A 14,046-nucleotide genomic window follows, 5' to 3' on the forward strand; every position below is an offset into this window, starting at 1 on the left:
TTGTTTTACAACAATTAAACCAATTGTAAAAACAACCTCATTGAACTGAACACAATCCATATCACATACATTTGTTTGTAAGCCAATACATTTTACATTATTATAATCTTTTAATTAAATAATTTTTTTTTTTTTAGTTTATTGAATGTTATTTTTTTTAAATTAAACACTATAGCCAATAAATAAAATTAGCCTATACTGAAGTTAAAATCACTCACTTCCGGAAAAACATGACCTAGTGTTTTATTTCTAACTACTTCGTCAGGTTAGCAACGGCTTATCTTAAATGGCTAAAAAACAAAAAAAAAACGGTCTATCCCATTATAAGCCTACCGTTTGCCATTTTTTCTTTGGATTAAGTCCTCATAGCGAAAACAGAATGTTAAGATTTTGGTTAAAATTTGCATTAAAAGGTAATATCCTGTCTGTTATCGACAGAAAAAATGTCCGAATACGCTATAAAGTCGCTCACTTATTCTATATCCATTAAATATAATTTTTTTAACTACAAAATATGAGATATTTAATAATGATAATAATTAATAATTTAATATTGATGTGTTTATTATGACGTTAAATAGATACAACCAAACAGAAAAATGAAAAAGAAACAAGATGTGTTCAAAAAAAAAAAATATAAATTATTTCGAGTAGAAAACTTATGGTTTTAGAATTGTATTTTATTAAATTAAATATACTATTATCGTTCGACTAATTACCATATTATAGTTTCATTTAGTAAATGCGTTTAAACCGGCGGTTTCACAACCGTTTAAGTCATCAACATAACAGCTACGTAGGATCAATAACTTTGAAACCACAATAATTATCGATACAACACATCACAATAGTTATAAACAGCAAATAACGCTAATCAAATCAACGTGTAATGACGAGTATAAAGACCAAATGTCATATTATATCTTCGGCAGGCGAGAAATTAAAAATCGAATCGAATTGTTGCAAATTCATTTACTATTGGTACCATTCAAATGTTAAAATTGTTTAATGTTCGACAGACGATTTTAATTCTACATAAATAAAACAGACAATCAGAATATGCTTCTTTTTCATTACATAGTGTGAATGTGTCAAATATTTTGACACAGTATGAGTATACGACAAATTGAATCTTGTAAAAATATTGACTGTATAGACATCATTGTTATTGTATATTTCCATAGATATAAATGACAGAATATTACTTTTTTTTAGAAAATTGTCACAGCATAATCTCGATTTTTGAAAATGATCGGTTGTTACATGTGAAAATGTGGGAAAAATGACTGACTCGACCCGAAGAAAGTACAAATTAATCACTCGAAATACCTCTTCAAAACACTTATCGCGATGGTTTATCGAAGAGAGGTCTTAAAAATAGCGACGGTGGAAAATATTTGCAGGTAGGAGTCCGTTCAATGTACACAGGGGAAAAAAAGGATAGTAGTAGTGTTCTTTATTTATTTTTGCATAAAAGCATTTATCTTGGTTAAAACGAAAACGGGCTTTTGTGATGCGCACAGGACTTAGGGGGCAGCCACACCGACACCGCCGATTATTAAATTGAACGTGAAAGCTAATCGGAATTTCGCACTTGGTCTGTATGCGTTAAGGAAGCATTTCCCCCCCCCCCCCAATACCACCGTTTGTGTGTGTAAATAAAAAAAATTATTTTTTTTCTTCAAATTATAACACTACACTTTCATCTCCGATAGAACAACATTTCACCCGTCCCACCACCCCTCTGTCCAAGAATTCATCACGGCACCTGGAATACTGTTTTTATACAATTAAAATCGGTTATTGAAAATAAACAACGCGGTGTAGAGCGGTTTTAATACAGTTATTAAATTACTAACATAAACTGAAGCCGCAGTCTTCATCGTTGTTGTCTGCCACGCTATAATGTCGATAAAAGTAAAAAATAGGAAAAATATCAGTGCTGTATAAATAGATGGAGCAGCCTAATATATAGGCCGGTTGATCTATACAATCGATTAAATAAATTAAACAAACCTAGAATATTATTTTGGCAAAATAAAGCTTGCTGTTTTACTGATAGAACTTCAATATAACTTCAACGACAAATTAACTATAAATAATAAGATACATGTGTAACGTAAAATATGGTATTTCATTTTTTTATAACAAAATGTAATACAATGATGACCTCCAGACTCACGACTCACATAACGAGATTGCTTAAGGCATTTAGGTCCTCTGTTCATAACAACAACAAAACCATATCGGATAATATACTATCATGATGAGACTATAGCGTGCATACAAAAATCAGTATCGAACGTTCAGGCCAATATTTGTATATAATTTTACAAAATACACAAGTGATTGGCACTTTGATAGGGAAGTTACTGATAGCGGAAATTTTAATTTTAGCACAAAATTGATATCTGGAACTAGATTTTAATATTATAAATTAACTTTAAAACAACAAAATTGTATGCAATGAAACATTTTGATGTGACCCTATTGTCTATGTATCAGCAAGATTTTTTTTTAAAAATCAGCAATATAATATAATATTTTATATTCGGAAAAATATTTTCAATATCTTACAATAAGATATACAAAAAAAAAAATTTTTGATCGAAATTTGTTTTGTATTAAAAATAAAATACATTGATTTTGGTATTGAAGAAAACATGTATGGTATTCATCATGACCACAGAATATGGCCTTCATTACAGCATTTATTGTGTAAATTAAACAAATTACATTCAGTTTTTATTTCCAAGTATATAAAATGTATATTTTTCCACATTTACAGCCATTTTTTTTATTTAATACAGCATATCAAAAATATCTAGAAGTAACTAATTGGAATGATTTTGAACTATTCTTTAATAAAAATATAAATTTAAAAAAAAAATTTATTTGAAAATGTATTTTTTGTTAGTACAAATTAATTAACGTGGATTATAACAGTTTGATCAGTATAAGATAAAACATAAGTATATATTAAGTATGTTTTAAGAAGGAGAGATAATATGAGTATTATTTCAATGATATTCTACTTTCTTATATTAATTTAATTTAATAGATAAATAAAGTGAACGATTCCCGATTGGGAATCTGTAGACAATTAAACATGTCAGTATTAAATCTCCTGTCTATTTACAGAGAGAAATCCTAGTAATTGCGATAGCCGAAGACCGTTTGGGATTGTTGATTTATCTATGTCTTCTCAGTCAATATTAAATGTTAGTCCTTTGAACGTTGCAATTAATCCTGATGGAATCACATTTGAAAATTGCTATACGGTTAATTTTATCTTTAGCCTCTATCGATGAAACCTCTTAAAAGTAGGCTCACATTTAATAGAATTCCACCGTGCTTCTCGGTAACATAATTACAATGTGGGCTTTGATTTTAGCGGGAACTCGTAAACAGTGCTACTAATTCCAATGAATTTCGGTTTGGAAACCAGATAATCAGATTTGTTATTATTACAGAAATGTCAATATAATACAAAATGTCTATCACCGTGAATCATGTTAACAGTTTTTTTCCTAAAAATAGAGTAATGTTTGAGCTAGACCTCTCATTGTTTGTAAATTTATTTAAATTTGAATTTCAACAATATTTTTTTTGTTTTTAGGAATAAGGTTTCGACTTAAGAGCCTTTAGCCTACAATGTTTGGTTTTAGTCCATAATTAACAAGTTATACATGGTATTATATTAGATAGAGAAAGGTATAATATATTATACATTTTTTTTTATACAGAACCAATGAGGGAGACTGTTGATCACATGACTTTCCCTACATATTTACACTTGCTTTGTCTATTTAAAAAAGGGTTTCTAACATTATTCTATTTAAAATTAGTTTTTATCAATATTTTTAAAATTAATTTCTGTATAATAACAAACACAATTTTAAGTAAACTGATATTTTGACTGTGGTAGAAAGTTATTATATAATTTGTGTAATTAGGTACTATCAAATATAGTCATACTAATCAAATCATATTTTAGCGGGGTTTTATAAAACTCGAAAACAGTATTAAATAGAACGGAGAACAACCTAAAAACAAAGCAAAATTATGAGTATGGAAATTTGATGATTTTTTTTCTCAAATTTTCACAACTCTGTTAACTAATTATTTAAATAATATATAAATTTATATCTGTCAGCTAATTAAATATTAATTTTTTTTAATACAAAATTCTAGCTCTCAAAACTTTTTTTTATGTTTCCTTTTATCGCGCTCTTCACTTTTTCCTTGCTAATAATACAAATAAATGTTAAGATTTAACAAACGTGACACTCAAAACTTAACGTACCACAATTTTCGTACTATGCAGCTATAAAAAAACGATTTCAAATATTAAAAAAATGTAATAATAAAACCAATGCCTGCCGACTTCCTGTCAGAGCTAGTTAAATAAGAACTACAAACACGATAATCAAAAATAACTTAACGTCATAATTTTATATTCCGATCGTGTAGGTGCCGCGTTGTTTAATTAAATTAGTTATGGAAGAACTTGTTTAATTAAAAAAACTTTTGCAATCATTTGATTAACTGTATTTCTAATGATAAAATATTAATAATACAATGCAAACCAACATATTTCATTACGTTATCATTCCAATATTATTCGTTCTCTTAATAATATAAAGTCAGTAAATTTATTCAGTTTGCCAATAGTTTTCAACTTGAATATTATGTTTTTGTTTCTAACTAGATACTTTTTTTGTGTATGCACTGTGAATTAAAAAAATATATTTTATATTATTATTACTATTGTTACTCCCTGGTTGTATTTTCATTTTTTTTTTTTTTTGTAAAAGCAAACAATTATTTTCAGCTTTGCTAAATTTAATAAAACCTAAAAACTGTCATACTTATTGTTATTAGAAACCAGGAAATATCGTTTTTAATGGGAATTTTTATAATAACAAAATTAGTCGTACTTTAAAAGCACTTAAATAGTATAAATTACTATAAATTTGTCTATCAATTTATTTGAATTGATTAATTTAACAAATTGTACAGATAGTGGAATTGTAATAAATATATAAAACTAAGTAATAAACATTTTTTCAAAACTTTTCTTTCTTGGCTGTACTCCAACCAAATTATTCACAATGGCCTTCCGTATTTACTGGAGATAAAATAGAAGAACTAAATTAGAGTTGCTCGCATAGACAATGAGTTAATATTATTACTTTCAACATTTTACAAATACGTTCATTCCCTACAATTTGGATATAACCCCACGTTTTTTTAGGTTTTAAATTATCATTTATTACAATTTGTAATAAGATTAAAAACCTGGTATTGTTAAGGTACTTGTATATTTTGTCCATATTATACTTCCTATTGTTGCTAAAAAAGTGTAACGTTATTCTAGCTATAAGCTTTATTCTCGAGTCCAGTAAAAAAGTTCTAACAATGAAAGATAGAAATGTAGAAAAAAATAGCTGCAATACTTGAAGTGTCATTACTCAACAAATAAAATCATATTTATTATTTTCTCGTGCCATATTGTCTTCTTATCGAATATAGATTTTAATTTGGACTATATAACCTAAACTTATACAAACAGTTATTTAATAAAATTTATAATAATATTGTTCGCTTAACCTACTATTTCGAAAATACTAGATCATAATAATATTCAGAATCCTCTTGTGTATACTTTTGTGTACAAAAACCGCGCTCTACAAATATATATCGAAAGCACTAACTTTTAGATGGTAATTTCGAGAAAATTTGTTTTCAAAAATGTCGTTAGTTTCTTATAATATTTCAATTACTTTGGTTTATAAAAAAAACAACTTTATAAGTTGTTTCCAAAAAACGCAATTGTGTGTACAGAACCTTTATATTATACATTCAATAATGAACATATTCAACAAGAGTGCACAACGTTTTCTCAAAACCTCGATATCTCCCGAAAGCCTAAATACCTTTCTACAAACACCTTTACAAGTATGAATTTTTTATCACCTGTGACGCTTTGTGTCCAACTTTGTATTACTTTTATCGGTGTCGCAGTTAAACTCACCGGGGACGAGCGGTGTTCTTACGATAAATAACTCGAAGCACTGCAGCCGAGTCGCTTCATGTACTTCCACCATTCCTCTAAAGGGAGTGGCTGTTGGAGACAGAAATCCCTTGCTCTTGTTGTTTGTCCGTTGCCGTTAACCGTAGATACAACACCGCACGAAACGTCGAAATAATTCAAGGAAGAATAATTGTTTTGGGATCCGAGTATTGTACTTGTTTACCTGGCCATATTCTCACGTGCTTGCCGAAAGCGACTTGGGCTCTAAAGACAAAGCGGGGTTCTTAACTCTACCATAAAATGGGTTTTTTTTACATGAAACTGTTTTTTTTTAAACAAATATAAACTTCCTTAGACTTATTACAAAGTTAAAATTTAAGAACAAAGGGGGGGGGGAATACAAACAAGACATGATGTCAGATATTATGTCAATGGTTTAAACAAATGATAACTTCTAAAAATGACTTCATTAAAAAAAAAATTCAATCGCTTTTAAAATGTTTAGTGATGCCCTAATATGTCCTTAACAAAACAAATTTACAAGGACTAGATTATATTTATATTGTATGATATGTAAACATTGTACAATATATATTTTTATCTTCAGTCTAATACTCAACCCTTAAGTTTGTAAAAGAGCTCTTACCTGAGAAATAGACAAAAGAAATATATTAAAATTTTTCCGAGAAAAAAGGTAAGGCTTGGTTAGGTCACATGATCCACATAGAATCTAAAAACTAATTTTATACAACATTCATTATGTTACATTATACATGATACGTCTTATGTCCTACAACCTTCTACATATACCAGAAAAAAATAAAGAGATCATTTTCTAACTTTTTTTTCATTGGCTTGGTAAATAATACTTTGGTACATAAACATACATTCGTTAAATTTGAACTCATTCACTTGACTTAACATATAAATTAATATTCAATATTATAATATTATAAATATTCAATCAACGGAAATGATATATGTTTCCGATGGTTAATTTTCCATTCTAATAAATAAATAAATAAATACATTTCAATTGAGCAAACCGTTTTCACAAATATAGAAAAAAAAATATTTAGTGTAATACTTTATTTACAAGACTCTGAGATGATTACACCTCAAGTTTTCGTTGGGTTCAAATTCTTACTGAACCACATGTTCTGACAATAAACTGTGTACATGTTAACCATATTAGATGAGTAAAATATGCAAAAAATGTTGTGTGCGTTTGTGAATAATTAAGGACAAAAAGAGTTGCAAAGTTTATTTGTTTCAATTTAAACTTAACAAGCGGTGATATGTAGAAATACAATATCATTTTGTATTTTAGACTCTTGTGCATGTTTTGTTAACATTATTCTCATGGTATGCTTACCAATAATATTTTTTTTTAAAACTACAATTTAAATTGTGCCGCAAACTTTATATTGATTTTGTCATGTGAAAAATGGTAGTATTATTTAATTCAATGATCACAATATATTCATAAGATGCCTATTTCCAATAATATAAAATTTAATTTGTATGTTAAGTTTTGCTAACCTATTAGTTCCTAATGAGCAATAACTATAATACAATTTTTTTTAAAATGTTGAACATAACAAAACACAGTCATTAAGCTTAAAAGTATATTATCGTGTCGACCATAATGGGATATCTCACAAACAAAGAGTACTGTTTTATTCGGTCTGGTTTTTTTTTCTCGGAACAAACCCCGATTACAATTTAACAACTTCACATACAGAGATATATTCAACTTCAGGAGATAAGACTCTATGAACTAAATCCTCATACTATCATCACGGCTATTGTCCATTGACGTTCTTATCGAAATGGTACCCTATTACAAAAACACAGGAAACTTTGTCATACTATCTACGTTAGGTAATAAGTGTCGAGACAAAGCGAAAACACTACAATTAAGTTTATACTTCTATATGCTCTTTTGTTATTACACTTTTAATTTGTAAAAATGAAATTTCTGTTCACTCAGTAAGAGAAATTTTCTTTAAACTTATCTTAACCGAACAAAAAATATTTAAAGATATAAAAAATTTAATAAAAAAAAAATTATCCACAGAGCCTGGTAGAAAATAAAAAGTTAATAGTTAATTTGTCGATCCTACGATACATATTATATGTATAGACTTATTGCAAATTTTGTAATATACGCCCACAAACTCTTTTTGGCCATTTAATTTTTTTACGAAAAACCATACAACATTTTGAAAGGCATCATCGCCTTAGCGTTTCTCGGCGAAATTCTCAATAAAATGTATTTTTTCAGTTTTATCTATAAAGCAGTTCGCGGTGTATTTCATTATATTTTGGATAAACTCCAAATCCGTATTGATTGTCCGTATACATTCGTATGTACACAGACAATAATATTGTTTCGGGTTTGCGCGAAACTGTCCAACGGGAAACGTCTGCCCCGAAACCTAACGAACCTACAAAGGGTCTACACATAACACAAGGTCCTGCGCATTATCCAATTTGATCTGTCCATCCTCGTTCTCGAAAGGCATATTTTGATAATATTTTCTAGCCCGGAACGCCGCACGCCGTTTCTTCGGCAAACCCGCGGGGCGCGCGCCCGTTTAAACGTCGTGTGGCGTAGCGGAAAGTCATTACTAAAACAGTATTTGCTTAAGGGACGGCAGTAGAAATGTTAGTTCCGTGTCTGTGCGTTGAATGGAAAAAAATATAATAAAAAACACTATAAATCGGACGGTCGTATACTTTTATGTACCGCCGGAGACGTCCAAGTGGAGAAAAGCGCATCCGATAAAATCGGCGGTGCTTTTGTGTAAGTCTACCGGCGGGGCGCGTTATTATGCGATCGGCCGCACGTACCCGAGGAAAAATATTACTCGTGTTACTTTTTTGTACACCAAAGTGTATATATATATATATATATATATATATATGTGTGCATTATAAGAATAAGACATTCGGCGAACGATACACTTATTATTTATTTTTTTTTTTATTCTCAAGACGAGGGCGAAGAAAGTTTGCCGTGGTTTTTGGACAGGTGCCACTGTATAGAGTCTTGGGCGGTTTTCGCGGCCAAAAGTTCGATTCCGTAATCGGATCACTGATTCGGCGGCGGTGCACGCCGCAGTCACGGTGTTTGGCGAATATTATATTAAATTATATTATTCTTCCTTCGCTCGCAGGAACCGTAGCCAAAGCCGACCACAGTCGTCAGCCGGCCGGGCACTCGCAGGTATGCCGTGGGGTCCTGATAATTATTATTATCATCATCATCATCATCATCGCCGCTATTATAATTATTATTGTATCCGTGGCCGCGACATAAGATAACGGCGAAGGAGCTCGCTTCTACTCGGCCAACACACCGTTGACGGTTAATTATTCACAATTGGCCAGACAGACCGGCGAATTTCGCGTTAACGCCGGTTAAACCCGTCGCCGGTGTGTGTGTGGAATATAATAAACAGTTTGTCGCATGCGGTTCACCCTTTGGCGCAAACCATCTCGGTTAATTCGAAAATTGTTTTCAAAACTACACACCGTGTATACGACTACCAACGCCTATTTTCACCTGAAACTACCGTTTGGAATTGTACGCAAAACGTGTCCTGTTCAGAAAATGTCTGCTTTTTAAAAATGGCGCGCCCTAAAACCTATTTGAAACCGTCAACTGTGAAAATTCATCGAGTGAACTAAAAATATTTTGCCGTCTAGATGTCATTACGGACAATATAAAAAAAAAAATAATAATTCTAATAACACTTTATTCCGACTCGCTAACCGCTGTTGGACACAAAGCGGAAATTCAATTAGTACTTATGTTCCGATGGTTCAGGATTTTCTCCACGGCCGAGGTAGTATTATATAATAGTTAAGTCGCTACAAACCGTGCAATATACAGAAAGTAAAGAACTAAAAGTGTATATTTTAGCTTCGATGTGATGACTGAGAAGGTATGTCAAATGATTTAGAATATAATAAAATACTAGCCTACGCACGCAACTGATTACTCGAAAAATTATTGACGGAAACATAAAAACGCTACTCTGAATAATATAATAATCCCGTTATAAGTATTATCCCGTTTCCCTCACAAAGAGAGGTAGATTGTAGAAGAGAAAAAAATATTTGAAAAGTAACGAAAATACAATCGTAAAGGAATATTATGATAAAGCATGAATACAAAATATACCTAAGTACCGTTAAAAGCTTTTCTAAAAAGTAACAGCAACCGATGTGCTCGTTGAGTAAATTTGAAATTTTGTTCAATAATGGTTTTTCTTTGTCGTTTGTTATGGTTTACCTTGTACTGGTCCTAAGTTATTTTTTGTGACAAATAGAAAATCAAAAATGAATCATTATGTTTCTACAAAAACTTTTGTAATATCATTAGTTGCTAGTTTTGAAAAATCAACTATGTTTGTATTTTACGATTTGAATCTAATGGATATATGTATTTATATTTATATTTTTTATAAATGTACTGCAAAGTTCTTCCATTGGTTGTTCTATCTATAATAGGTATCTGCGGTTTACTTATCTGGCAATCAATCGACTACTTTGGTGGGCAATAGTCGACCGTTTTTGTTATAACAATATCAGGCCTATTATCTGATCGCTGGTACCGTTTTATTCATGAACAAACAACAATATATATACATATAAGAACAATAATTGAAGTTTAATTTTTCAAAAAAGTACTAGCAAAATTAGATTAAGAGTTTACACAGTCTTGTTGTCGACGAAAATGACTACACACGAACTCGTACTTTCTGGTAATTACGCAATTTCCTTTTTATTTACCTCTCTTTTATTGCCTCTCTTTTTCCTTTCTCCTACTGTTGTTGTCTTCAACAAACAATAATGTTATCGCACGGTACTGCATTACACATTTTGCTCTTCTTGTTTTAATTATAATCATAATGGTTGCTGCCCTATTGTTTTAAGCACCAAAATTCTCAATCGTAGTCTCGATTCTTTTAAACTTGATTACCGATCCGTAACAACAGTATATGTTACACTATAATTATTATTAATCACACAACATTATACACGTGTGTTCCATATCTTTAAAAAATCGATTTTATCCCCATAATACATTTCTATAATTCTTGTAGCTATTAAAAAATATATAATAATATTGTGTTAGTTAAATTATGTAAGCAATCCAAAACAAAGTATTCTTACCGTACGAATTTACAGCTAATAGGAGTCTGGTAGGTATACCTCATTACAACTTACAAAATTACAAAACTTACCAAAGGATGAAAACGTTTTTAAGATCTAACAGTTGCATTCCATGTCTCAGAAAACAAAATATTGTCCACGCTTCATTCGTAAACTACATTTGCGGTTATAACCACACTAAACCGGACGTTTGATGTAAAACACGATGACTATTTGATTTTTCATATGAAACAAAGTAAACGTAAAGTTTCAAAGAGAAGTCAAACGCAACTGTCGGAACTGTCAAAACTAACTGTATGCAATAACTTAAAAAATGTAAAATTTTACAGACATAAAACTTAAAATTGATTTTATACGTAAAATCTATATTTCAATATTTGTTCCCATATTTTAAGTAATATATGTCCATACAAATTCATTTTGCAAGGTTTTTATTAAGTAAATTTGTTTATTTGAAATACACGAGCATTTGTGCAATTCAGAAAAATAGGTTCCCGCTGAGTTAACTATACGTGAAAGATCGCCATGTAAGTTTTAGACAAGAACGTTGGTAAATGTCGACTTCAATTGTCATGTTTATTTTACGGTTGAAAACATTTAGGACTTTTATGTAGAACACTCAAAAATCATTGTGTTAAGATAATTAGAGTTGTTGTTATACTTGATGTTTCCCATTTATCCATATGACCGGAACTAACTTGACGCAAAACAATTTTCAAATAATTTATCAGATTAACGTGTTCTGGTTATCCATTTAATGGTTTAAAACTTATTTTGTGTTTCAGAGCCTTAACAAATGAACGAATAGCGGAGTTCTTAAGAATTCAAATGAAACAAAGTTAATTCGATTTTAATAAGGTAACCTAATGCGATTTAATAAATTCTTAAATTCAGCATAAGGCAAGTAAAAATATGGTTGTACTTTTTTTCTTTTTTAATTTATTATGTATCAAAGTTTTTTAATGTAACTAAATAAATTTAGTGACATTGTTTTCGTTGGGCAAAGTTTTTTTAATACTGGCTGCGGTTTAAGATCTATAGCTCTTGCATTTTATGTGCTGATTTCTAAAAAATAATTGTTTATTCTTGATCATTTTAGAATGAAGTAATTCCCAAAAATATATTTCAACACATTACTTTTCTATCAACTGTTTTTGTGATAATTTTTTCTGACAAACTTAGTAATTATGCCAATTTGTTTTTACTTGTAAATATATTTTTAATTCCGTAAACGTTAACAACACGAATAAATGTTTTCATCATAGTTACCCGATAATATACAATTAATCTCAACGATAATACAACACAGTATATATAGCTAGTGTATGTACATTTAACATGGTATTTGCAAATGCTAGTAAATGTAGTCGTGGATTAAAGTTTATAACGTACAAACGTGTCATCCATAAAACTAACAGGGATCTACATATTTTGTTCATAATAATTTAATAATAATAAATATGGTTTGTATGTGAAGTACGAATAACATTCAACCATAATAATAATAACAATAATCATTATCGTTGATTAAAAAATAATTAGGTATTTAATTATGAAAACAAATTTTAAAACACCATCTGACTAAAAAGTTTTGCATAATTTAATGAAAATTGTCGTGGTATAAAATGTATAAAATATATACTTTAAATAACATTTAACTCAAACAAATTGACTTGGGGGTTAAAAAATTAACAACCAGACATCGGTTATTTTCAATCGGGCAGAATATAACAATAACAAATCAGTGTTCGATTTATTTTAATGACGATATTATATTATTCACCTAAAACATTTTGTTTCATTATAACTAATTGCAAAATACTGCTGTAACATGAAGTTCGTTGTCTGATTATCCGTTTCAAACGTATATGGAAATTAAGTAAATCATGAATATTGATGTAACGCTTCTAATTCCTATGCAAATTGCAACACCTGAAAATATAGATGTTATACTTCACAGTTTCATCTCGTTAGCTTCCATTAATATTTAATCCATTGTAGAAACTCTATCTTTAAATTTGAGGTTTGAATGTAAATCGGTTACAATATAATATTTGTCCATGTTTTCTAGCAAACATTATGCGATTTCGAGTTGATATTAAAATGTTGAAATCAATTGGTTAAATGTTACCATAAATATACAATGAATAATTTAAATACTTAATTTTGTAACAATTGGATGAATAATAATATACTGGATATTGTAGAACTTACAAACTTATAAAGTTTGCAAAAACAATTATTGTTACGCCAAAGTGTACACAACTTTATGTATTTTATTTGATTGCTATAGCAAGTTTATAAAATGGCCGTTTTTGATTTTACTATTTGTATTATTTATTTCATCACTGAAAACTTCTTTCTGTCGACAATAATTACTATTGACAATAAACTTTATTTTTTAACCGTATAAACTGAATTTGAGTAGCGCATGCGATGCATTCTGTTTGAAAATGTAGTCTCTTATTCCAACCACCTGAATTACATATTATTAATAGGAAAATAAAAAAAATTATTTATTTAGCCAGTATACAACCAATAACATTAATTTTAAAGAAAACTAAAAAAAAAACGGTTTTTTTTATTAAATATATAAATATCATTAATAAGAAAAAAAAAATGAAGAATATTTATTTTTGACTTAATGCAAGCTTTTTATTATTAATCACGAAAAAGAAATTTCAATTTTCACAACTATACCAGAAAAGTGTGCACATTTTATGATAAAAAATATAAGAGGTTTATAGATAAAACCCACCAAATCAAGTGAAATTTATATTTTTTAACATGAATATTATTATTATTATTATTATTTATTAGTA

The 14,046-nt window shown here is 29.4% G+C and overlaps 1 protein-coding gene across 1 annotated transcript in view; it reads left to right on the forward strand.

Annotated features, from left to right (window-relative positions):
- LOC126846657 (zwei Ig domain protein zig-8-like) overlaps nucleotides 1-14,046 on the forward strand; it is a 157,376-nt gene that overhangs the window by 30,629 nt on the left and 112,701 nt on the right. The window contains exon 2 of the mRNA XM_050586363.1: nucleotides 12,010-12,082. The gene's annotated coding sequence lies outside the window, so the exon portion shown is untranslated. The remainder of the gene's footprint in view (nucleotides 1-12,009; nucleotides 12,083-14,046) is intronic.

The sequence above is a fragment of the Adelges cooleyi genome, unplaced genomic scaffold (assembly GCF_023614345.1).
Source record: "Adelges cooleyi isolate 19-005CV unplaced genomic scaffold, UGA_ACOO_1.1 ACOO_flye_CR_arks_rails_tigmint_CR_PRNA_9, whole genome shotgun sequence".
NCBI classification, from domain to species: domain Eukaryota; kingdom Metazoa; phylum Arthropoda; class Insecta; order Hemiptera; family Adelgidae; genus Adelges; species Adelges cooleyi.